Here is a 24,497-nt window from a genome sequence, read left to right on the forward strand (position 1 = left end):
TGAGTCTGGTACAGGGACAGGTGTGTGCCATGGGGTCTTGGGGACAGGGCTGGGCTGGCACTGTATGTGTGACATGGGGGACAGGGCTGGTGCTGTGTTTGTGTGCGACAATGGGACAGGGCTGGCCTGGCACTGGGTGTAACTTTGTGACAGTGGGACAGGACTGGCACAGAATGTGTGTGTATGTGTGACATGGGGACAGGGCTGGCACAGGATGTGTGTGACATGGGGACACAGGATGTGTGTGTGGCAATTAGGGACTGTGCCTGCCCTTGCCCAGGGCTGTGTGTGTGACAGTAATTTGGTGGCAGGGCTGGCCTTGCCCAGGGCTGTGAGCAGGGAGGGACACACATGCCAAGGGTACTGTGTCTCACAGCTGTGTCCCATGTCACCGGTGACCTGGTGAAGGTGAGATGTCCCTGCACCCACTTTGCCGCTGTCTCACACTTGCTCCACACAATGAAACCCTGATTTATCAACTCCAGCACAACGACAACGTTGGAAACTGTTCTGTGACTGTGTTGTAACCTCACAGGCTCAGTTTGAACCTCACAGAGGGTATAATGATGTTTATTTACTATTTTTTCCCCACTTCCAGGCTGAGTCAGGAAGTTTGAAGCAGTGGGATGGATGTGGAAATACAAGGAGAGGAAGTAAAACCACTTTTAAAAGTACAAAGCACCGCTTTCTGCAGCGGTCCTTGACTGCAGAAACTTTTTTTTTGTTGCTTTTGTACTTTAAAAACTGTTTGTGGTTGGAAGCTTTTCATAAAAGCTCCCCTGAGCTGCGTGGTACAATTAACCTCCGGCATCTGGCACCGGAGTGGGCTTTTCCAGGGGAAACCTCCTGTTCCCACAGAACTCGGTGCCTTTGTGTGCAAATCAAAAAGCAGAGGGGTTTGGGAAACCTGAAAGCACGTTTCATTCTGCCACCAGCACAGTGAAAATGTGCTGCAAAGCCTCTGCTTTCTTGCATTTGGAGTTTTCCATGACATTTGGAGCTCGAGGTGGATCCTCATGTCTGGAAGTGCTGTGGAAACAAGCAGTTGTTTGTTTGTAAACCCCAGGATAAGGCAAGCGTGGGGTGGTGGCCTCAAGGGTTGCTTTGTGCTTCATCCTGCTGAATCCTGAATTTTTACTGGCTCTGTGGTGTGGGCTGGGAAGGATTGACGAAAATGTAGAGGTTCCTCTCACTCCATTTTTTTTTTTTTTATTCTGTAGCAATAAGGTTTATATTTTATCCAGCATTTATCCCCTTTTCCAGGCTGGTATTTCCCTTTGCAGTGGGGCTGTGAACATTCAGTGTCTCATCCTGCCTTGGTGGTCTCTGTGTTGCTGTGGTCAAGAGGCCAATACAGGTCTTTAAATCACAATGACTTGGGCCAGCTGCTCTCTGACCCCTCAATGCCTTCCTGCCCCACCATCTTCACCAGCTGTGACGTCGTTTTCCAACTCATCTCAACTCCAGGTTGGATTCTAGACTTCTTCTAGGGTACTAATCATGCAATCACAGAATGGTTTGGGTTGGAAGGGACCTTCAAGATCATTTAGTTCCAACCCCCAGCCATGGACAGGGACACCTTCCACTAGATCAAGTTGCTCCAAGCCCCGTCCAACCTGGCCTGGAACACTTCCAGGGATGGGGCAACCACAGCCTCTCTGGGCAACCTGTGCCAGGGTCTCACCACCCTAACAGGAAAGAATTTTTTCCTAATATCTAATGTAAATGTACCCTCCTTCAGCTTAAGGTCATTCCCCCTTATCCTACCACTCCATGCCCTTGTGAAAGTTCCCTCTCCATGGTATGGAGACAGATGGTTCAGGTCTTTAAATCCCCAATGACTCAGGGCAGGTGCTGTCTGACTCCTTGATTCATTCCTGCACCACCATCTTCGCCAGCTATAACATCCTTTTCCATCTCATCTCATCTCCAAGTTGGTCTCTGGACTTTTTCCAGGGTGCTAAATGTGCTAATTCCCACTTTCCAGTGATCAGCCAAGCAATAAATAACCCCTCTTGCTCTCTCCAGAGCCTCCCACCTTGCTGATTTGTTTGTGTTTATTAATGCAATTAAGACTTAACCCAACCACCACTGATGAGGCTTTGATGGACATGGGAGAGGCTGAGCAGTGCAGCCACATCTCCTGCTTCCATCCAGGCTCCTGATCTGGATCTCCATCCCTGTTTCCTCCTGACTTGACTCAGAGGGTGGTGAGGCCCTGGCTCAGGTTGTCCAGAGAAGCTGTGGCTGCCCCGTCCCTGGAAGTGTCCAAGGCCAGTTGGACAGGGCTTGGAGCAACCTGGGCTAGTGGAAGGTGTCCCTGTCCATGACTGGGGGTTGGAACTAAATGATCTTGAAGGTCCCTTCCAACCCAAACCATTCCATGATTCTATGATTGCACATTATTCAGCTGAGATTCCTACAGAAACTAGAACAGAGATTTCAATATTAAAGTCCTTTATTCCCATCCTCTCTTGTGCAGGAAACGTCATTCCTTTTCTCACAACACTCTTGATTTATTTTTTTTTAATTAAAAATATTTTAAACCTCTCATCATTTACTCCCCCTCATGCACCTCACAGGTGTGACCAGGTCTCCAAGTCTTCTCTGGACCTGGAGAATCTTTACTGGGAGAGGAGGAGAAATAATACTTCTGTATCTTGAGAAGTCTGCACATTGATATTAGAGCACTTCAAATCTAATTAAAAAAGAAAGAAGGAGTCAAGCTTAAAATGAATGAATCTGTGCTTCCCCTTGCTTATAAATATATATATCAAATGGTATTTTGAATTGTTGGTTCTTCAGGGATTTCAGGGATTTTTAAATAGCAAGTGTGAAAGGGTAAATAATATCAAGATAAAAATAATGCTTTCGATTCCCTGCCTGTGCCATGAACACATTCTGCTCCATGGAAATGGAATGAACTGTTGAAAAAAGTCTAATTTACTTTTCCCATCTTTGTTATCCTCCTTCCCACACTTCAGCTGGCTTGGGAAGCGAGGTGGGTTGGTGGATTTTAATGGGCCTTCTGAGAGTTGCTGGTGCTGCAGGAGAACTGTGGGACTCCATGACACCAGAGGGTTCTGGGTGGGCAGGAGGAGCCTCTGAGGGTGTTTTATATAGGGTTGGAGTTGTCATCAGGGAAAAGGCTGCTCTGGAAGGGACTTGTGTGTCTGATCCCTGTGAGACTGGATGGATGGATGGATGGATGAATGACTGACTTGGTCCTTCCACACGGTTGGTCATGTGTTTCCACCCGTGGTGTCAATCCAGGCTGGGGGATGAACAGATCGAGAGCAGCCCTGCACAGAAGGACTTGGTGGTGCTGGTGGATGAGAGGCTGGACATGAGCTGACAACGTGCCCTCACAACCCAGAAACCAGCCATGTCCTGGGCTGCATCCAAAACTGTGTGGGCAGCAGGAGAGGGAGAGGATTCTACCCCCCCCTACTCTGGTCTGGTGAGACACACCTGAAGCACTGCATCCAGCTCTGGGGTCCCCAGCACAGGAAGGACATGGAGCTGTTGGAGCAAGTCCAGAGGAGGCCACAAACATGATCAGAGACCTGGAGAACCTCTGCTCTGGATGGGAGAGCTGGGGGTGTTCAGACTGGACAAGAGAAGGCTCCAGGTAGACCTTAGAACCCCTTCCAGTACCTAAAGGGGCTCCAAGAGAGCTGGAGAGGGACTTTGGACAAGGGCCTGGAGTGATATGGCAAGGCTTCAAACTGAAGGAGGGTAGATTTAGATTCAGTATTAGAAAGAAATTCTTCCCTGTGAGGGTGGGGAGGCCCTGGCACAGGTTTCCCAGAGAAGCTGTGGCTGCCCCATCCCTGGAAGTGTCCAAGGCCAGGTTGGATGGGGCTTGGGGCAACCTGGTCTAGTAGAAAGTGTCTTTGCCCATGGCAATGGGTTGGAACTGGATGATCTAGGAGGTCCCTTCCCACCCAAACCATTCTCTGACATTAGAGCGTGTGCATTTGCCTACAGCATGATCCATTTGGTCTAAATATACTCCAGCTCCTTAAACATGAGCTTAACTCACAAGTATTGGGATGTGCCTCTGTGGTGGTTCTCGGGGCGGAGGAAATACTGCAACTTGTCCTACAGTGGCATCACCAACCTTTCCAACTCCATTTTATTTTGCAGCAGACTTTTTGACATGCACAAGTACAAACTGTGGCCACAAACTTGCTTTGGTGTTAAGATTTGCAAGGTTGGAGGGAAGCTCGTGCCCATCACTTGATGTTGAGTGCCCAGAAAGCTTCCTAGAAAATTTGTGCTCTTTTCCTTCTCCAAAGGAGCTGGAAGTGTGTGTCTTTTGCTGTCAGAAGGGTTATTTGTGGCTTTTAATAATACACTTTATTTCCAAAGGAATATGGGTGAGGTAAGAATCCTACTCCCTATTTTTTTTTTCTGCTTGCCTTGCAAACGGTGGCATGGAAGATTAAAATAATGCAAAAGAGTTAAATTAATCTGATTTAACACTTGCAGGGAGGTTTCTATTTAAAACCCTTTTTCTTCATAGTGTCACTAGTCAGGAAATTCAGTAGGCAGGTGCCATCTCTTTGTTGCAGTGCATGGGCACATCCCTGCTTTGCAGTGTTTCTGATGGTGGAAAAAATAGCATTTAACTTAAAAAAAAGGGGCAGGATGGATTTTTTTTTTTATGCCTATTTTATGTGCAGCTCCATTAAAAAAGCGAAGATTGCACTGGTGATCAGTTGCTTTTTTAAATATATTCTGAAGATTGGTACAAAAAATAAGAAGAACTGGTGTATCAGCAGGTGGTTTTTAATGTTTTTTTTTGCTGGGATGCAGAGCTGTGGGGAAAAACTCTCCCAAGGGCACTTGAGGTGTGTTGGCTGCTCATCTGCTGGGATGCTCCAAGCAAAATCCAGAAAATATTTTCCAGTCTCTCCTTGAACGAAGTCAAACCAGGCTGCAATACCTATAGTTACATTCTTTTAGCAAATTTGCCTTTTTTTTCTAAAATAAATGCTTGTACTGGGTTAGGTGGTGATTTCTTCCCTCTCCCTGTCATCTCTTCCCTAAATAAAAGCAGAAAATAACTGCAAAACGTTTTATGCTCTTCATTGTGTAGAGTTTGTTTTGTTCTTGTCCTCCTCCCCCTGCAAAGCCAGGAGTTGCAAAAAGACAATTTTTTTGAGGTTATTGAGGACTTTATTTGTCCTCCTTCCCCTTGCTGTGCACATTTATTGTGATTCTAGTCTTGAATAACTTGGCCATGTATTTTTTTTTCCCCTTGTAGGATTCCTCCATCAACTGGTGCATGGAGTAAAGGAGTGCAGGAGACAGCCGTGCTGTAGGATTTAAAGCTGTTGCCATAGTCCTTATTTCTGCAAAATAAAACATTTTCTTCTTCCATGAGAGATTTTGGTCACGCTCATTGATGAGACTTGTTGCTTTTTTTCCCATTTATAATGAATGTTCTTGTGATGCTTCTGCGTGGAGGAGGGAGGTGCCTCCCTTATTTTCCTACATGCGGAAAAAAAACAGGCAGATTCGGAGGTGTTGTGACCCAAATTTTTTGGTTTAACCCATTTCTTTGCTGTGTGAAATGTCAGAGACTCAAATATGGTATGAGGGAACTCCCAAACCTGCTATTGTGTGGCTGCTTTGTGAAAAATCCCATATGAGCAGATTGCTCAGGAGCCCTGGAATGGAGGCATACGCAGCCAGGAATGCTTTTTCCCTTAATCTTTCTTTCCCTCCCCTTGAAATTCCCGTATTATTTGTGGTAGGAGAAGGGGGAATGGCTTTAAACTGAAGGAAGGTGGTTTAGATTGGATATTAGGAAGAAGTTCTTCCCTGTGAGGGTGGGGAGGCCCTGGCACAGGTTGCCCAGAGAAACTGTGGCTGCCCCATCCCTAGAAGTGTTCCAGGCCAGGCTGGACGGGGCTCTGAGCAACCTGGGTTAGTGGAAGGTGTCCCTGCCCATGGCAGGGGGTGGAATGGGATGATCTTGAAGGTCCCTTTCTACCCTAACCTTTCTGGGATTCATGATTTACCAGCATGTGACATCCCTTGACTAAGACCACAGTCCTCATGTGATGGTGGTGCCTGTCCAGCTCGTGTGCCCAAATTTTGAGGTGTCTTAGAGGAGAAAAAGCTCTTGGGTGGTTTGGGGAAGACTTGGATGATGCCTTACTGGGTCTGCAAGGTGTGCAATAGCAGCTTCAAGTTCAGAATCGTAGAATCATGGAATGGCTTGGGTTTGGGATGGGACCTTCAGGATCATCTTGTCCAACCCCCTGCCATGGCAGGGACACCTTCCACTAGACCAGGTTGCTCCAAGCTCCATCCAACCTGGCCTTGGACACTTCCAGGGATGGGAGGTTTTCAGGACCAGAGGGAGCAGTGGTTGTAACCAACTGTACGTAATTGCAGTTATGTTTGAGCTGAATTATTAACATGCTTTTCAGCATCCCATATCCCAGCCTGGAGATTTTCCTTATGCTCCAAGCTCTTCTAATTTAGGAGAGAGGAGATAAAATCCCTGCTGTCTATCTGTTTGGAGATGAGGAGGGTCAACGAGGCTGCAGGAATGGTCTGGCTTGCTGGGTAACACCTTGTTCAATAGAACACTGCGTATGCCAGATTTTCTTGTGGAAGCTGAACATTTTCAGGTTTTCTTTCTTGCAAAGTGAATCAGGAGCTAAACCTTAATACAGCTTTTCATGTTATTTTTCCCCCACTAAACAACTGATTTGTGATCCCTTGTGACACTATTAGCTTCCTAGGCTCTCATGAGAACCTCCTAATTTCTAAAATACCTGATTTATACAAGTTTAAACACTCTGTTAGATAGCTGGAGATGTGATTCACCTTTCCCAAATGTTTTGATGTCTTCTGTCTTCTGCCTGATGTATTCCCCAGCTGCTCTCTTCCCAAGTGCCTGTTGCTGCTGGAGAGACCCCAATGTCAGTCCCATCAAATGCTCTGCAGGTAGTGGATGACCAGTCAAAAACTATGAGAAATTAAACTTACAAATATATGTATATTATTAAAAATGAGTTAATTTCTCTATTATAGTGCATAAGGTCATATATATAACATTCACATATTTAAAATAATAATGGGTGTGGTTTTGTTTGCTTTTATGCCCTGTTGTTGTGGCTTTTGTTTTAGAGAATTGAAAATTCCAGTCTTTGCTGAATGTCCTTTGGATTGGTGCAGGCAGGATCAGGCCATGGTGAACACTCATAACTGTGCCCGACCTCCTGATGCTCCCCATCCTCTAAAGTACCATCTCAGGCAGGTTTTAAACTTATCCAGAATTGTAGTGAGGGTGAAAAATCAAGTCACTTTACTAGATCTACTTTTCCTAATGATAAATAAGGAAAAAAAACCCTCAAAATATTAAAATAGTGGTGCTTAAATTATGTGGATGCCACTGCATGTTCCTGCTTTGATTTCTCAGTGTCAAGGACCTTCAGCTTCCATTAACAGCAAGTGCTCAAACATGGAAGTAGGTGGCAAAATGTGGGTGTTGAAGCCCCAGAAGTGCTGTCCTAAGCTTTTTTGACACATTTTAGAGAGCAACTGTGTGCTTTACAAAGCCCTCTTGAGTATTGATAGGGGAAGTTTCATAGGTTTGGGTTGTTCTCCTAAAAATATATTGGATTCCAGTCCTTGCCAAGTGCCCAAACTGGTCCCTTGGAGAGGCACATGGTGTGAACAGGACTGTGGTATTGGAGTAAACCAGGATGCCTTTGAATTTGAAAAAGCAAATTGACAGTGTTGCTGCAGATATTTTCCTGATGAACATCTTTAGAGCCTCAAGCAGATGTGTTTCATAGAATCCTAGAATGGTTTGGTTTGGAAGAGATCTTTAAGATCATCTTGTTCCAACCCGTGCCATGGGCAGGGACGCCTCCCACTAGACCAAGTTGCTCAGGGCACCATCCAGCCTGGCCTTGAACATTTCCAGGGATGGGGCATCCACAACTTCTCTGGTTTCTTCTCCTTTGACCCAAACACAGGGCAACGGAAGAGACTTCAATTCAGTGTTGGTTTTTATTTCCCCTCGTGGAAGTACTTGCAGTTTAATTGCCAGGATCCTCTTCCCCTGTGCATGGAAACCAAGGTCTGCTTTTTATTTTCTTTTTTTTTTTCCTGCTTTCCTTGCACATTATTCAGATGTACCTTTGTTTCATATATAGAGATGTCCCACAGGTTCTGAGGTCTGCAGGCTTGCCCTTGTCTCCTTGGCCAGTTTCTTTCCTACTGCACTGTGCTTGTCATCCTTTTAAAAATTAATTAGAATTTCATATAATTTCATACTTGGAAGCAGAGCTGTGTGTCCTCCTCCTGTTTGTGAGGCATTTGGACACAGAATATAAAGAGAGTGTGCAGAAAGCAGCCCAGAGGTCCTCCTGTCTCCAGGGCACTCCCCTCACCTCCTGGCTTTGACCATCCCTCTTTCCTTTGGCTCCTGGTAAGATCAAAAAGAGCTTTTGTGTTTTCCTTGGTGGTTCCTTCATGACTTCTTCAGCCCCATCAGGCTGCAAGACCCTCCTGCTGGGAGGGTTTGGCTTTTGCTGCTTTTCTCCGCCAGCAGAAAGGACATTCTTTTTCAAAATCTGTGGTTCTTCCCAGGTCAGGGCAAAAATCTAATTCCTTGGAAGCAAGGGGTGGTTTTTGGGGTAAGGTGATGAGTGGTCTCCACTGATCTTTTACTTGCAGATCATAGAATGGTTTTGGTTGCAAGGGACTTTTCAGACCATCTCATTCCAACCCTCTGCCATGGGCAGGGACACCTTCCACTATCCCAGATTGCTCCAAGCCCCATCCAACCTGGTTTTGAACACTTCCAGGGATGGGAGCCCCTTGGCTACCTCCCTCTACAACAGCTTTGGTGAAGGGAGACTTATGGACCTGATGTCCTTCTTGCTCCTGTCCCACACCCCAGAGAGGCAAATAGTTGTCATGAGTGGGTGTTATCTCAATGGACCTTATCTCAAAGCTCACCAGCTCCATGATAAAGCCCTTGTAGTTGAAGTAATGTCCTCTGGTGGTTCACCACACTCCATTTCCACTAACTTACCACCCTGGGCAGACTGAGGCTGGTTATTTTGGCTGCCTGGATCACTTTGCAGTTTCTAAGCAGACAAGGGTGACCTTGCACTTGCTGATTTGGTTGCTCCGATGCCGTCTCCCCACGCGGCATCTCATAAATAGCTCCACTTCTCAGCTTCATTTCCCAGACCTGTTCACACCTTGCCAAAAATAATTACAACCTCTGAGACTGGGGTTTACTGGGCGAGGGGGGAGGAGGGCGTAGAAAAACCTGCAATCCATGTTTTTTCCTGCGCTGTGTCATCAAAGTGGTGCTGCCGGTGGGATCGGGATCTCCCTTCTGGGGCGTGAATCAGGCTGTGCTGGTGTTCACCCAGTGTCACTCCCACTCTGAGCACGAGGTTTCTTTCACAGAATCAGCTGGGTTGGAAAAGACCTCTGAGACCATCGAGTCCAACCTTTGACCCAACCCCACCTTGGCACCCAGCCCATGGCACTGAGTGCCACTCCCAGGCTCTGCTTCAACACCTCCAGGGACGGTGACTCCTCCACCTCCCTGGGCAGCCCATTCCAAGGTCTGATCCCTCTCTCTGTGAAGAGACCACCTGAAATTCAGCATGATGTTCAGCAGCCTCCTTAATTCACATCCCAGGCGATGCCTCCCTCATCTTTATTGCCTCTCAATGTGTTTTCCCACATCTCGTGCTCGGATAAACCTCCCACTTTCCTTGGCGGTAAAACTGGCTCTTCCTGCGACCTTCTTCCTTCACCTGCTGCATTCCTCCGTCCTCCATCCATACATTTTCTGCTTCTTGCCATGTTTTTTTAGCTCCTTGGAGGTCCTGGAGAGGCGGGTGGATGCCACCACTCCCGATTTTGCTGGTGGTCATGCGTGGAGCCGGTGAGGAAAGGCAGGAATATTTTTAGTGTGCTCCGCTCAGGGGGCCGCCCACAGCCCAGCATTAAAATAATAGTGGGGACAGTGGGGAAAGCTCTGCAGCAAAATGTTGAGATGCAAATTGCCATCCTAAGAGCAAACCTCAGGGTGATTTTTGGCAGTGCTTCCAAGGCTGTGTTTGGAATAAAGATTACAGTGAGGGATCTCGCCCGCGGGGCGCGCTCGGCTCATTTATCCTGGAGCTCAGCAGAGCTGGGAATTCAGTGTTGGGAGCCAACAGGGTGAAACGTGTGCACCTTTAAAAAGGTATTAGATTAGCATTGGCGAAACAAAATGTCACGTCACCTCTGTAGCTTAAATTTCCAGGGTTGCAGGAGCAATAAATTCAGTTGGATTTCATTTGCAAGTGGTTCCTGGGTGCTTTCCAAGGAAGAGGTGGCTCTGGTGGCTGCAGAGATGGTTTGGGAGGTTTCAAGGCATTATCTGAGAAAAAATGAGATAGTGCCAGATGATTCTGTGCTGCTTTGACTTTTCAAGCTGGTGATGGAAAGTTGGCTGTTGGAGACCTTGAAATAAGAAATCAGTAAAATATAAATTCCTTTTTTGTTGTTGTTGTTTTATTGTCATGGTACAACTTCTTGTGAGCTTTGGAGTTTGTTTGGGTTTTTTTTAGCTCTTGGATGTTGTTACAAATTTGTACCTTTTGGAGGCTGGAGAGGGATGATTTTGAGTGGAAATAAAAGTAGTCAGCAGCTAATTTTTCATTCTTTCAATGGAGCATGGAAGAAGCAGGTGGCTGAGACTTTGTGGGAACACATTCTTACTTCGATACGAGTTTGTGTTGATCAGATCTTAATTCACTTGTATCCTTTAATTGTACATTCCAACACCAAAAGACTTTTAAATATCAAATTTTGAGGATGTTCTCTGCCAAAACTGCATGCTTTAAGTGCAGATCCTGTTGGCAGGAATTTCAGGAGCTGTTGACTTCCCTCCTTTGTATCCCCATCCTCCCTTGCCTGGTTATGCCCTCCTTAAAAGTCAAACAGCAGTTGATAAAATAACAGAGCTCATGAGTGTGTAGCCCTGTGAATATCACTGTGTCCCTCTTGGATCTCACCAGAGCTGAGGGAGTAAAAGAAAAACATCTTCCTAGTTTGGTTCAGGCGTATCTTGGATCCTCTTTGTCTGTCCTTTGTTGCTTCCTGCACCTCTCTGGCATTAAATCCAAGCTGCTGGTTCTTCCAGAGCCCTTCTCGTGCTTCCTTGTGCTTCGTTGGGATCTTGATTCTTCCCTCTGGCATCACAAAACTCAGCTCCTGACCTTGAAATGCTCCAAGTCTCCATCCCTCCATTCTTCCCTCTTGAGGCTCTCACCCATGAACATTTGTAGGGATACTCCTAATTTTCCTTATTCTTTGATGTTATGTCTTCAGGGAACCTCACAGCTGACTGTCATGCCACTGTTTCTGTCTTTCCAAATATTTCCCATCTAATCTACATTCAACATTTTCTGCACTCAATCTCCTATTTTAAATTCTTTAACTCAGGAATTATCTCCTTACTCTGTGTTTATACAGCATTTAATGTGATGCAGATGTGATTCCAAAGTGATGCCTTTGATAATACCTTTAAAATTGTTGTTTTGGTAGTTAACAATCTTGAGAATGATGTAATTATCTATTTTTATATATATATATATATATATGTTTGTATGTATGTATATGGTGTCCAGGGACAAAAGTTAAGATATTGTGGCCTGTTAACATTTAAAAATCTCACAAATAAGAAAAAATAATAAAAAACCCACATATTTTTTCTGGCCCTACCTCGTCTCCTTTGCTGGTTATGACATCAGCTGCTTTGTGTGGGGAGACTGAAATGATGAACTCTGATCTCACCAGGTAAGAAGTATTTTTGTAAAGCTGTGCATTTAGACTAATTCTGTCTGCTGTACAGTGTGCTGAGGATTTGTGATCCTCAGCAGGCATTTGACAGATCTTAACTAGTTCTGCTCTGTCTTGTCAATCAAAATTAAACGCCCACCTCACTCCTTCCTACTTTCTCTCTCTTCCAGCCTTTTTATTTAGGTTGGTCATTAAAATTGCTCATAACCATAGAAACGAGGAAAACCCGCCCCTTACTTTCCAGCTTTTTAGTGTGATATTCCTGTACTGACATCATGTGAGTTATATCCACCAGGGCTTAAAAAAAACCCTAAAACCCCAAAACCTGCAAGTGGGCAGAGCTGTCATGAATTCCTCCCTGGAAAGGAGTTGTTCCTGCGGGTGCCAGCCAAGGATCGTGTCCCTCTTGCATTCCTGGGTGGAGAATGCTGAGAGGGACACGGAGGAGAGATCCTGCTGTGGAGAAACCACCAGAGAAAGGGTTGGAGAGGGAAACAGATCTGTGGGATGGACGTGGTGGGAGCATAAGGAGAAGATGGGGCAGTGAGAAGTCATGGGCACGACGTAGCACATGTTGATCATTTCAGTATTGGTTTTCATCCTCCCAGGTGTACTCTGGAAGATGGGCATAATATGGATATTTCTGGAATGCTGGGCAACCAGGTTTCTCTTCTTAAGGACCTGAATCCTCACGTGGCAGGATGGGCTGTTTCATGGCTTAGCTTGTTCTGAAAAATGTAAATGATTACTGATTTTTTTGCTTGTACAGGCAGTTTAAAAACACTTGACCCAAGGCTACATGAGGGTGATAGAAACTCTTCCCTTAGGAGCCATGAACAACCTGAGATTTCAGTGCTGGACTCTGTGTGCTGGAAAAATAATGCTGTTCTCATTTGGAGCAGGATTGCTCCAGGTGAGATCACTTGAGACAAATCAAATTTCCTCTCTCCCCCCCCTCCCAGCTTAAATTGCAATGGATCACCTGAGTATTACTTTTGGTTGGGATTTTTTTACAAATGGAAGGAATAATCCATCTGATTAAAAGAGTTAACTGCAGCTCCCAGCATTGCTCTACATAACTTGCTGAATTTTGCTCGTTGGATGAATTCTGGGAACTTGGTGGAACATGGGAAGCAATACAGGGGGTCAAGGAGTGACTTTCCCGCGTAGGTGATGGCAGGGCTGGAGGGCTGGAGCGCTGAGCAACCTGGTCTAGTGGAAGGTGTCCCTGTCCATGGAACAAGATGAACTTTAAGTTCCCTTCTAACCCAGGCCACTCTAGGATTATGTGATTCTATGATCCTCTGCTGCTTGTGCTGTTCTGGGACCTCAGAACATGCTGAGATGTGACACTCATCAGACGAGGGGACTGAGCACTCTTACACTGGAGCAGGTTGATATATCTCCTGCTTTTACATTTCTCTAATTGATTTCCAAAAGAAAACCAAAATGCATCCACAAAACCCAGAAAAAAACCCTCCCAAGACTGTTGGATGTCAATACATAGACTTTGTTGAGCTGCCAATGTGTAGATGTCACCCAGTAGATTGGTCCTTCATATCTTTAGATCATGGAATCCTGAAATGGTTTGGGTTGGAAGGAACCTTAAAGTTCTTCTTGTTCCACCAGGGACACCTTCCACTCTCTCAGGCTGTTCCAAGCCCCGTCCGACCTGGCCTTGAACATTTTCAGGTGTGTGTTAGAGGAGGAATAGGATTTGTACAAGGAGTCCTCCCTCTCTGTGGTGATGGTGCACACTCTTTATATGTACAGTGATTACAGAGAGGGAAAGCTGCCTCCTTGAAAAATCACACCGTGTCTGGATGTTTGGAAGGTCTCCAGGATGGAGATGTGGATTGCTCCTGAGTTAGCTGGATGTGGGAGTTTCATCACTCTCTCTAGAGCAAAGTTTATCTCTTGGGAAGGGGAATTTTGACCTTTGGCCAGAGAAATAATGAGGAAGAAGGGATGTGTGTGATGTAGTAGGAGAAGGTGTTGCTGAGCAACATCTTAAAATTTAAAGGTCTTACTTATTTACCCCGTCTTTGAAAGCCGGCGCCGGGTGCTGTACTTTAACTTAAAGGCTCTTAATGATTATTTTTCCCCATGTGTTGGAGCTTCTGCCCTTGGCTTTTGAGGGTGTTGAAATAGGTTGTGTTCATCAAAGGGGAGGAAAGGGTAATTGGGTGGTTTTTCTCAGGGTGTGAAATCTCAGGGCAGGAGCTCCTTGTTTTGCTGCTCTCTCCAGCCCCAGTGTCATCCCATGTAATTTAAGTTTCTCCACCATCCCATCACAAGGAGGGATTAGAAAGATTTGATCATTAGTCTGGGGGGCTGAGTCTTGTGTGATGATGCTCCTCCTGCTTATAACAAGCTAAAAACATCATCAGTTTGATTAAAACATTTTCTTTGAGGAATAATTGTCTGTAATAATACTTTTATTTCCTAACTTTACACAGTGTAAAAGTGCCTTTACCTGAGTTGCCTAAGCCATTCTTTTTCTTCTTTTCTATTTTATTTTTTTATTAAAGCATAATAAACTACATTAAAAGCATCTTAAATTCCTTCTGAAACATTAGGTTCCAAATTTGGACCAATAAAAAAAAAAAAAGGGTGATGAAAGTGTGTGTGGGAAATGGGTTTATTATATCATTAGAGTCTCCAGAGTTATCTGAGGTATTGGATCCTTATGGATGCTGTTCCTGAGGAGAGGAAACAGCCTCAAGTTGCACCAGGGGAGGTTTAGGTTGGATATGAGAAAAATTTATTCATGGAAAGGGTAGTCAAACATTGGAACAGGTTGCCCAGGGAAGTGGTGGAATCACCATCCCTGGGAATGTTGAAAAGTCCAGTGTTGGGTCCACTTGGTTGTCCCAGTTGTGTGATTCCATCTTAGCAATCCCTTTAGATGCACAGCCTTTCTTTTTGTAGGAAATGTAGGAAAAAATGCTGACAGATCCTTTTAACTGCCTAATACTGAATATAAAATATGAGAACACAAAGCAGGGGGAAATGACAATGATGTGAAATCATGAATTGCAGAATAGTAAAATTACTTGCTGTGTTTCACTGGGCATCCCCTAATGTTTGCACCCTGAAATTAAAAGGAAGAGGTGGGGTGTTTTTGTTTTCTTTTTCTCTGCGTGTGTTACATTGTCAACAGACATTGTGTAGGCCAAAAGCAAAGCTTACCTAATATATGTATATGTTTCTTTAACAAATTCACGAGGTGTGAAAACTCCCAAAGGCAGTTGAATCTGAAGACTAAACCTCAGTCTTGGGAATCCCTGAGCTTCAGACTGGAGGAAACAGAGCAGACAAAGGCCTGTGTGTGCTTTTCACTTCTGATTTTCTTTTTTTTTTTACTCTTTTTACCTGAACAGAGACAACACTGCTGAGCTGGGCCTTTGCTCTGTTGGGTTTTTGCTGCCCAGTGCTGAACGAGCGGCTCCACAACACAAGGGAGTAAAATTACGGGTGAGAGATATTTGCTGTTTTCTTTCCTTGATAACCCTTCTCGTTTCAGGGCTTTTTAAAATTTGATTTTGGTTGTTTGTCTCCGTATCTCTTCATCTCATTGGAGGGGATGTTGAGTGTTGTAGACCCAACCTCTGGGGTGGGTGTGTAGGAGCGTTGTGGGCTCGGCACTGGCAGGTGTTCGCCTCTGGATGGTGTTTCCTTGTTTTGACAGGTTAAAATGGGGTCATCTCCACCCAAATTCTTCCCCCGGGTCCTGACCTTGGCTGGTCATTAAGCTCTGAGTTGTCCCACTCTCACGGTGTGTTGACTTTGAGTTGGGCTTTCTGGCCAGAGCGTTCCCGGGTGTTCTCTGCTGGGAACAGATGGTCAGTGAAAGTCCCATTTTTCAAGGTGTAACAGGCTGTGTCTGGAAAACCTATGGAGTTCTTTAACAGCAGAAATAGTTTTCCTAAGCTGCATCTGTTTTTCTCACCTGGAATATCGTTAAGGGTCATTTGTATCGTGCCAAGAATAGTTGTTTCATGTCCTCCAGCTTAATAGGAGGAAATAAGTCTTTCCTTGGGTATTTTTTGGCTTGGTATCTGTTCCTCCTTTTAGAATGTTATTCTAGAATTTGAAAACACAAAGGGTTTTATATATTTATCTGAATCAATTAGTTATCTTTATTTATTGAAGAAATCTTGGAAACAAGTCCCTAAGAAGTTTTTTTTAATTTTTTTTTAATTTTTCTACCTCGATTTCCACAGCCTGTGGAGCACTGGCGTGTTCCAGCTCTGTTTCATAGACACAGCTAAAGAGATTTGTAATATTCAGTAAATAATATGCATAAATGATGCCTATTAATGTTCTGAGTAATTACCAACAACAGAGTAAATATGAGGTTAATGAGATTAACAGGAAAGAGGAACATAAGCCTTGACTGCACCTCCCTGTGGCCCCAGAGCTCGTGGTGGCCCCGTTTCTGTTGACAAGCCCAGCATGGCTGTGGATGCAGCAGTGTTTTTGCTGCTGTTCCCCATACAGGGCTTAATGAGTTCCTACTGCTGGCATTTTTCTTTAAATGCTGTATAATGTTATTAAATCCCACTCCTTGCAAGCGGATTTGAGCTATTATTTTGAAAATACATCTTTATTTGTGGCTTTTTTTCCCCTATTTGTTACTAGTGCTGGGGCTCAGTGATAAGGCCTTGCCTTCTGAAGTCTTTTCCCAGACATCTGGTGCCCTCCGAGGTGTCTCCTCAAGGCCACCAGAGGAATTGGCCCAAGTCTTTTCTGACAAACATGTTGCTATCAGAATATTGTACTCAGAAATACATTGACATTTAACCCTTATTTTCTCATCTCAAGCTCCATCCTGACTTGATTCCATGTGTTCTTTACCTTTTTCCCTCCAAGTTCTCTCCAGCACGTGCTTTCCATTAAATATTGCAGGGAGAGGAAAATTCAATTTCCAAGCAAAACATGATTTTTCTTTTCTACTCTAGTATGTCTCAAGCCGTCTCTCTTTTCCAGGTTAGTGGGTTTGCTGCTCTCTGTCCATCATCCTCTGGTATCTTCTGCCAGTCTTCAATGTTTTTTCGATGCCACTACCTCAGAATTGTTTATTTGAGTTTTCTCCACCCAAAACTGCATCTGCGTGGTTGACTCAAAGCCGCAGGCACCGACTCCCCTTGCTGGTCTCTTGACAAACTGCAGCCTATTTTTTTTTTCTATTTTAAATGAAAATGCCTCACTGAGAAACCTATTTCGTTTACTCAAGATAAATGTTGTACTTATGGCTCTGGCTTTTCTTTTTATGGCTGTTCTGATTAAACCATGAACCTTCAATGTAAACAATTCAGGTAGAGTATGGGCACTGCATATTGCCTAAATGAATTATTCACCTCTTAGCTTTTGTTTTCATTTCTTGGGTATTTGGTTTTCCTTTTTTTTTTTTTTTTAATTTATTTTATTATTGGAAGTTATTTTCCTCCTGTTTCAATTTCGTAGGGCAGTGATTTCTCTCTTCTTTCATTTCTTTTGTGTTTCGATGTGAGGTTGACTGGTTAAGGGATCAGGAACACAAGTTGTGTTCTCCTCTGTCCTCCCAGATGCAGGGAATGATGAGGGGAAAACCAGGAAAAGCCAAGATATCAATTCCTTGCTCCTAGTCTGGTGTTGCCGGCAGAATTTTTGGGTTTTTGATCATGGGTCGTTTACACCACACCAGGTCTTCTGGTGACACGTGGGGTACACCAGTCTCGAAGGGAACAAGGATCTTTGCACGGGAGTTATCAGGACTCATGCAAAGAGATTTAAATTAGATTTGAAGGGGAAAAGGGATAAAATCAGGCTTGCTGGTGATAAGCCTGGAGGTGGAATGCCAGTGTTGGAGGGATGGTGGGCTAGAGACGTCCTTTGTTCTGTCAAGTGCAGGTAGGAGATGGATATCCATGTGGAGATCCAAGCACACTGAGGATGCTAATGTGTTAGAAACTGTGGAAAAGCCTGAGAGTGGTCATGTAGGAATTAGGGCTTCTTCCCCCAAAAGCAGTGGGATCAATAGCCCAACTACACCAATGCCCACAGCACGGGCAGCAAACAGGAGGAGCTGGAAATCTGTGACATATTTGTCATCACAGAAACAGTGGGATGACAAGTGCAACTGGAGTGGTGAACCTTCAGAGGGGACAGGGAAAGAAGGAGAGCTGGTGGGGTAACCCTGTGTGTTAGGGAGTGTTTTCGTCGTCTGGAGCTTGATGGTGACAGAAGGGCTGAGTGTTTATGTATCAGAATCAAGGGAAAGGCCAACAAGGCAGATATCTTGGGATTTTGTTATAGAGCACCCAACCAGGATGAAGAGATGGATGAATTATTCTATAAGTAGCTGGGAGAAGCCTCGTGATCACTGGCCTTTGTTCTTGTGGGGGACTTCAACTGACCAGGTGTTTGCTGGAAATACAACACAGAAGAGAGGAAACAGGGCAGGAGGTTCCTGGAATGTGTGGAAGAGAATTCCATAGCACAGCTGAGGGAACCAGCAAGGGAAAGCACCCACTGGATCTGTTTTTTGGGAACAGGGAAGGACTTGTGGGTGATGTGATGGTCAGAGGTCGTTTTGGGCATAGTGATTGCAAAATGATAAGAGTTTTTGGTTCTTGGACAAGTAAGGGTGTCTCAGAACTTAACTTGGACTTCTGGAGGGCAGTCTTTAGTCTCTTTAGGAGACTGGTTGAGACAGTCCCTTGGAAGGCAGTCCTGAGGGCAAAGGAGTGTAGGAAGGCTGGATGTGCTTTGAGAAGGAAATCTTAAGGGTCCAGGAGCAGGACACCCCTATGTACCAAAAGACAAGCTGGCAAGAAAGAAGACCAGCCTAGTTTAACAGAGAGTTTTGGGTGGAATTAAAGGACAAAGGGAGAGTTTATGACCTTTGTAAGAAGAGGAGGCAGCTCAGGTTATCTACAAGGATATTGTGAGGATATGCAGGGAGAAACTTAGAAAGGCCAAAGCCCAACTAGAAGTTAATCTGGCTACTGCCATAAAGGACAATAAAAAATGTTTCTATAAATACATCAGCAACAAAAGGAGGGTGAAGGAGAATCTTCATCCTTTATTGGCTGTGGGGAGTAACTCAGTGAAAAGGCTGAGGAACTTAATGCCTCCTTTGCCTTGGTATTTAATAGTAAGACCAAGTTGTTCTTGGGGTACCCAGGCCGTGAATCAGAAGTCAGGGATGGGGAACCAAAGGAAGGCCCCCTAATCCAAGGGGAAATGGTCAGTGACCTGCTACACCACTGACACACACACAAGTCTTTGGGGCCTGGTGGGATCATAGAATCATACAACGGTTTGGGCTGGAATGGACCTTTAAGGGTCATGTAGTCCAAGCCCCTGCCATGGGCAGGGACACCTTCCATTAGATGAGGTTACTCTGGAGTACATCCAACCTGACCTTGAATATTTCCAGGGATGGGGCATCTACCAACTCTCTGGGCAACCTGGTCCAGGGATTCACCAACTTCATTGTAAAAAAATGTCTTCCTTTGAAACTAAGATATGGAATTTTGATGGGAACAGTTCCTCCCTTGCCCTGTGAAGACATAACAAACAGCAGTCTCAGGGAGAAGAAAGTAGATCTTGAGTTTTCCTAATGGGATGATCTCTCTCCCTTTTTCTCAGTCATCATTCCAGTTGGTAACTGGGAGACCAGTTGAACTCGGGGTTGTCTCTCTGTGGCTGTGGCCATGAGTCCCGTTCCTGGTCAGTGTGCAGGGAAGTTGTGCTGATGCTTCCAGAGGTTGCAGTGTAGCTGGCCAGAGGCTGCTGAGCTGCAGGACAGCAAGACCTCCATAAAGGAACATGTTAAGCCCCAGCACGATTGCTCATAGTTTCATTTTTATCTCTTTGGAAGTAGAAAAGTGATGGAAACACCAAATGTGTCTTTGTGAGTGCAAGGGAGGGAGTCACACACATATCCCGTGTGAGGGCTCAGCCTGCTGCAGCACGTTACTGAGCACTTAAAATTTCACAAGAGATATTAAGACTTGAGAAATCTATTTTGCTGCCTTGTAAGTGTGTGATTAAACCTTCCCCATTTCCTTCTCTTTCACTTTGGGAATCTTTAAGTCGTTGTGCTTGTTTTCTTTAGGCATCGCATTGGAAGCAAAGAGTGGCTTTGTTATTTATTTATTTATTTTTGGAGCTCACTCCTCTCTGCCTATTTTATGCAAAAGCGCTTTAATTGATCTTGCAGATGGTCGAGAAGGGGACAAAGAGAAGGAAATATTTAATGCAGTCTATAATTCTTTCTGGTTTTGCCTCAAAATAAAAAGCCACTTTGCAGAGATTTATGTATCTAAACACAGTTTATGCAGAGGGTGCAGCTCTGTTTTATCTGCCCACTGCAGCAGGCTGATGCAAAGAAATCAATGGTATGAACTGGTTCAGGGTAGCTCCCAAACTCTTCCAGTCATAAACACAGTGCCAGTTTCTTGCCACCTGGAGTGTAATTGTCGTATCTTTTTGGGAAATATTTGTGATTTTCTTTTGTGTTTTAATTTAGTCTCCTTGAACGTTAAAAATTAAAATGATGCAAGTCCATTCCTTGCTATGCTCTGTTGAAGCACAATAACATCCCATTCAACTAGGAGTCTTTCCTATGCATTTTGCAGCTCTGGGATGCTTTGGATGCAGGTGAGAGGGCTGTGACTTGTCTTTAATTCTCCTGGATACACACTGCTGCATTCCAGAGCTGATTCAAACCTGGCAGTTGAACACAGATTGCCTGAATTGCAAAGCACCACTACAGCGTTAACACCTCCCTCTTGTCTATTTAAGGTGGAACAACTGGGGGGATTCGATGCTGTTGTTCACTTACCTTCGAGGTTTGAGATCTGAATGTCTTTGATCTGCACATGGTGGCTTGAGTCAGGAATATCTGTGGGCTGGAATGACCTCGCTTTGGCTCCATCATAGTCAAAGGTCAAGTTAAATTGTGTGTATCAGGTCCTGCTCCGTGTTTGGGATTTGTTGTGGCTGAGATATGGAATAAACATGTGGGTTAATGCACATCTCCTTGGTTTTCTCCTTCAATACTAAAGATTTCTGGGGATATCTGGATGTGACCTGCAAGAGGCAGCTGAGAGGCTGTCTGAAAGCTCTCCCTAAAACAGTGACCTGTGTCCATCATAGTGAGTTCAACCACAGAATCCATAAGGTTGGAAAAGACCCCTAAGATCATCCAGGAAAACAATTAACCCAGCACTGCCAGCTCCACCATTAACTGTGTCCCTAAGGATCTGCATCCAGCTGAAGCCATAGTGTGATGCAGGTGTATGGCAGGATGCCATGGGAATGATGGAGAAAGGACCAAGCTTCAACATCCCATCAGAAACCTCTTCCCTGAAGGTAGACAGAGTAGAGCCACCCAAATACTTGTCCTACTGTTGAAGGTCCCCCTGGTAATGATTAAGCTTTCAGCACTGCTGTAGGATACAGGTGTTGTGAGCTGGGAGATGTGCAAGCACAAGACCAGAGGTTGGTTCCTGTCTTGGATAAGTTCAGATTTACTGGAGAGTAAAAGGAAGCAAAAAGAAGATGATCAGCATCCTAACAAGACTGTTTCAGGTCAGTAGGTCCTGAGGAAGCCTGATATCCCACAGAAACAGCTTTGGGAAGCCCTCTGGAGCTTGGAAAGACTGGAGATGTGGACCATGGGGTTGTTGTCACCTTCCTGTGATGGAGTTTGTACATTCCACTGACTTAAAATACTTAGAAGAGATTCAGTCTTTTAGAAGTTGTATGAATGTCTCAAGTAAGTGAAACCCCTTATTGAAATAGCATTTTGATAATTTGGAGGATTTCAGCTGCATTCATTTGAAATATGCCTTGTGCCATGACTTAAGAGTGCATTTTCAATATCTTTTTGGATCACTTTTTTTTAAATATTGAACTTGAAAATGAACAGCCCCTGTCAGCCTCACTCCCTCAAAAAAGAAGGATGAGGAAAAGTGAGAAATAAGCAAGAAGAGCTTTTCATTAAACCTAAATTCACTTAGAAAAGCATTCTGTACTTTTATTGCAAGGGTGGTGTTATAGTGCTCTACTATATCAGAGAACTGTGTAACAGCACGTCCTCTGTCCTGAACAACTGCTCAGAGCTGTAGGGTTTTGTGTTCAAGCCCATGAATATTTTAGCTTCGTGTCTTCAAGGGTAAAATGAAGGAGTAGCTGCTCTGAGGGATTAATACAGAGTGAATTAGATGTTTGTAAGGCATTAAAAGCCACAATCACTGTGTCGAATCCCAGTGCTGGAAATGCGAGGAGAGAGGCTGCAGTGCATCCTCGTGTTGCAGAGGGGCATCCATCTGGATTGCAGGATGAAGAGGGCTGGATATCTGTTTAATGTGTGCTTAGATGACATGAAAAGAGGGGAAAAAAACCCAACCCCCCATCCCTTCTAAGTAGCAATTATAAAAATAGTTGTAGGAATCCCCAGGGATGTTGTCTCTCTCTTCTCTCTCTCTCTCTTCCAATAAGCACCACAGGCCAAGTGCTTGTGCTCACCATGAGGATGATGTTTCTTGACCCTGAAAGCTGCATCCCAACATTTTCCCTCTGTCTCCCAGCCACGAGGCAGGAATAACACACCCCACTGGGCAAGGAGATGCCCAAGGACTGGCTCACAAGCAGAGGATAGTGGTGTCCTCTGAATGTCCTGCTCCTACAGCATCACCACCAGGGTGGGGCCAGGCACCATCTTTGATCTAAGTAGCCACTAACTGGGGGAACTGAGACCTGTTTTCCCACTATCATGGTTATTCTGGAGACCCAGCAATGCCTGAAGCAGCCCAGCCCTTGTTCTCTTGGCTGGGCATGGAGCTGGTGTGGGGGTTTTTTTGCCACCTTCTCAGAAATCGCTCTCAACTCATCTTGCTTTTTTTAGCAACGTGCTTTCATCATTTGTAATGCTAAAGGCTCTCCTGCGATGGAGGAGGGTTTGGCTGTTATTTTTAACTGAATGTTTCATTGATCTGATTTACAGCATGAGCTGCTGGATGAGCAGGAGAGCAGAGAGGCAACCGTGGGGTGGGCTGGGGTGGGAGGGAGCACTGTGGGCAGGTCTTGAGTACCCCCCCTTGTCAGAGCTGATGCATCACAGAGCTGCAGCCCGAAGATGCCTTTTTGCATCATTTCAAGCCAATAAAAGTCAGGATTCCACTCTCTTTTAAGTGAATTAATGGGTTTCAACCCTGTCCAACATTTTGGCATTGGTGTGCTGAGCCAGTTCCAGAGTTCGATTAATTCTAAACAAAACCCCACCAAAAAAAATTTAAAAAATACTTAGATTTTGGGTAGATGAGATGTAATCTTAACTCTATGAGGCAGCTCATGCTTTCTCTTGGATTCAATTAATCTTGCTGCACTCCCAGCTGGAGAGGCTGAGTTCCAGCTACTGGGACATGGTGGGACCTCAGTTGACGTGATGGAGTGGAAGGTGGTTTCTTCTGGGCAATGTTGTTCTCTCCTGGAGAAAGGGAGGCTGAGGGGACACCTTATCCCCCTCTACAACTACCTGAAAGGACGGTGTAGTGAGGTGGGTGTCAGTCTTTTCTCCCAGCTAACAAGTGGTAGGATGAGAGAAAATGGCCTCAAGTTGCACCAGGGGAGGTTTAGGTTGGACATTAGGGAATATTTTTTCACTGAAAGGGTTGTGAAGCATTGGAACAGGCTCCCCGGGGAACTGGTGGAGTCACTATCCCTGGAAGTGTTCAAAAAAACCTGTGAATACGGCATTCTGGGACATGTTTTTGTGGTGAACGTGGTGGTGGTGTTGGGTTAACGGTTGGACTCGATGATCTTGGAGGTCTTTTCCAACCTTAACAATTCTGTGCTTCAGTGGCTCTGGTGTGGAATGCAAAGCCTTCACGGAGTACAACCCAGAGCCGGGAGCACCTGAACCCTTCAATGACAGGTTTGAGTGTTCAGCTCTGTCCTAACCAAGTGCATAAATAAAGCTGGAAGCCTGAGGAATGGGTTATTTTTCTACTTGGCCAACCACAAAATTAAATACAAATACTGTGTTTGGGGCACTGGTTTGAAAGTGAGAGCAGATGAGCACCATTAGGTTGTTTACAGAAATTACTTTTTTTTCCTTTTTTTGATAGTTTGAAGTCTTCCACTTCCTTTAAGGAAGTGTGTTGGTGTCTTTCTGCCTCTTCCACTGCAGCAGGTTGATTGAGTTAATCACATCAGAGACAAGAGTACAGTTCACTGATTTTCTCCTCTACCCAACCATCAGCATGTGTGTTCATGAAGCACATGAGGACTTAATATCTCCATGTCCTCAAGGAAAGCATGAACAAATTCACTGATTATCTGTTTTTTTTGTATCATCCAGTCAGTCAGTTACTATGTGTCCAGGTCTAGATTACCCATGCAAGAAGAAAAAATAAAAATGTCAAGGAGCACAGTCATGAAAAGTAGCCCCTCTGTGAGGTCAGGGTGGATACCTGTGTTTTAGAGATCCTCAGTTGTTTTGGGGCAAGTGTGTCTATGTGGATAGTCCAAATTTAGAAAGGAAAGAAGGGTGAGATTCAATCCTGTTAGATTGAGCTTCTTCATATTTTTGCAGAATCACAGAATATTTAGATTTGGAAGGGACCTCTGGAGATCATCCAGTCCAACCTCCA

The 24,497-nt window shown here is 44.8% G+C and overlaps 1 protein-coding gene across 6 annotated transcripts in view; it reads left to right on the forward strand.

Annotated features, from left to right (window-relative positions):
• TSNARE1 (t-SNARE domain containing 1) overlaps positions 1 to 24,497 on the forward strand; it is a 479,220-nt gene that overhangs the window by 470 nt on the left and 454,253 nt on the right. For 4 of the 6 annotated variants that reach the window (XM_017828461.1, XM_017828457.1, XM_017828456.1 and 1 more), the window contains exon 2: positions 15,231 to 15,324. The exons of 1 other annotated variant lie outside the window; for it this stretch is intronic. The gene's annotated coding sequence lies outside the window, so the exon portion shown is untranslated. Of the gene's footprint in view, positions 1 to 12,677; positions 12,761 to 15,230; positions 15,325 to 24,497 lie in introns of those variants that run through there. One more of the 6 variants, XM_017828458.1, reaches the window with a different exon arrangement.

Source organism: Lepidothrix coronata, unplaced genomic scaffold (assembly GCF_001604755.1).
Source record: "Lepidothrix coronata isolate B3197 unplaced genomic scaffold, Lepidothrix_coronata-1.0 Scaffold148, whole genome shotgun sequence".
In the NCBI taxonomy this organism is placed as follows: Eukaryota; Metazoa; Chordata; class Aves; order Passeriformes; family Pipridae; genus Lepidothrix; species Lepidothrix coronata.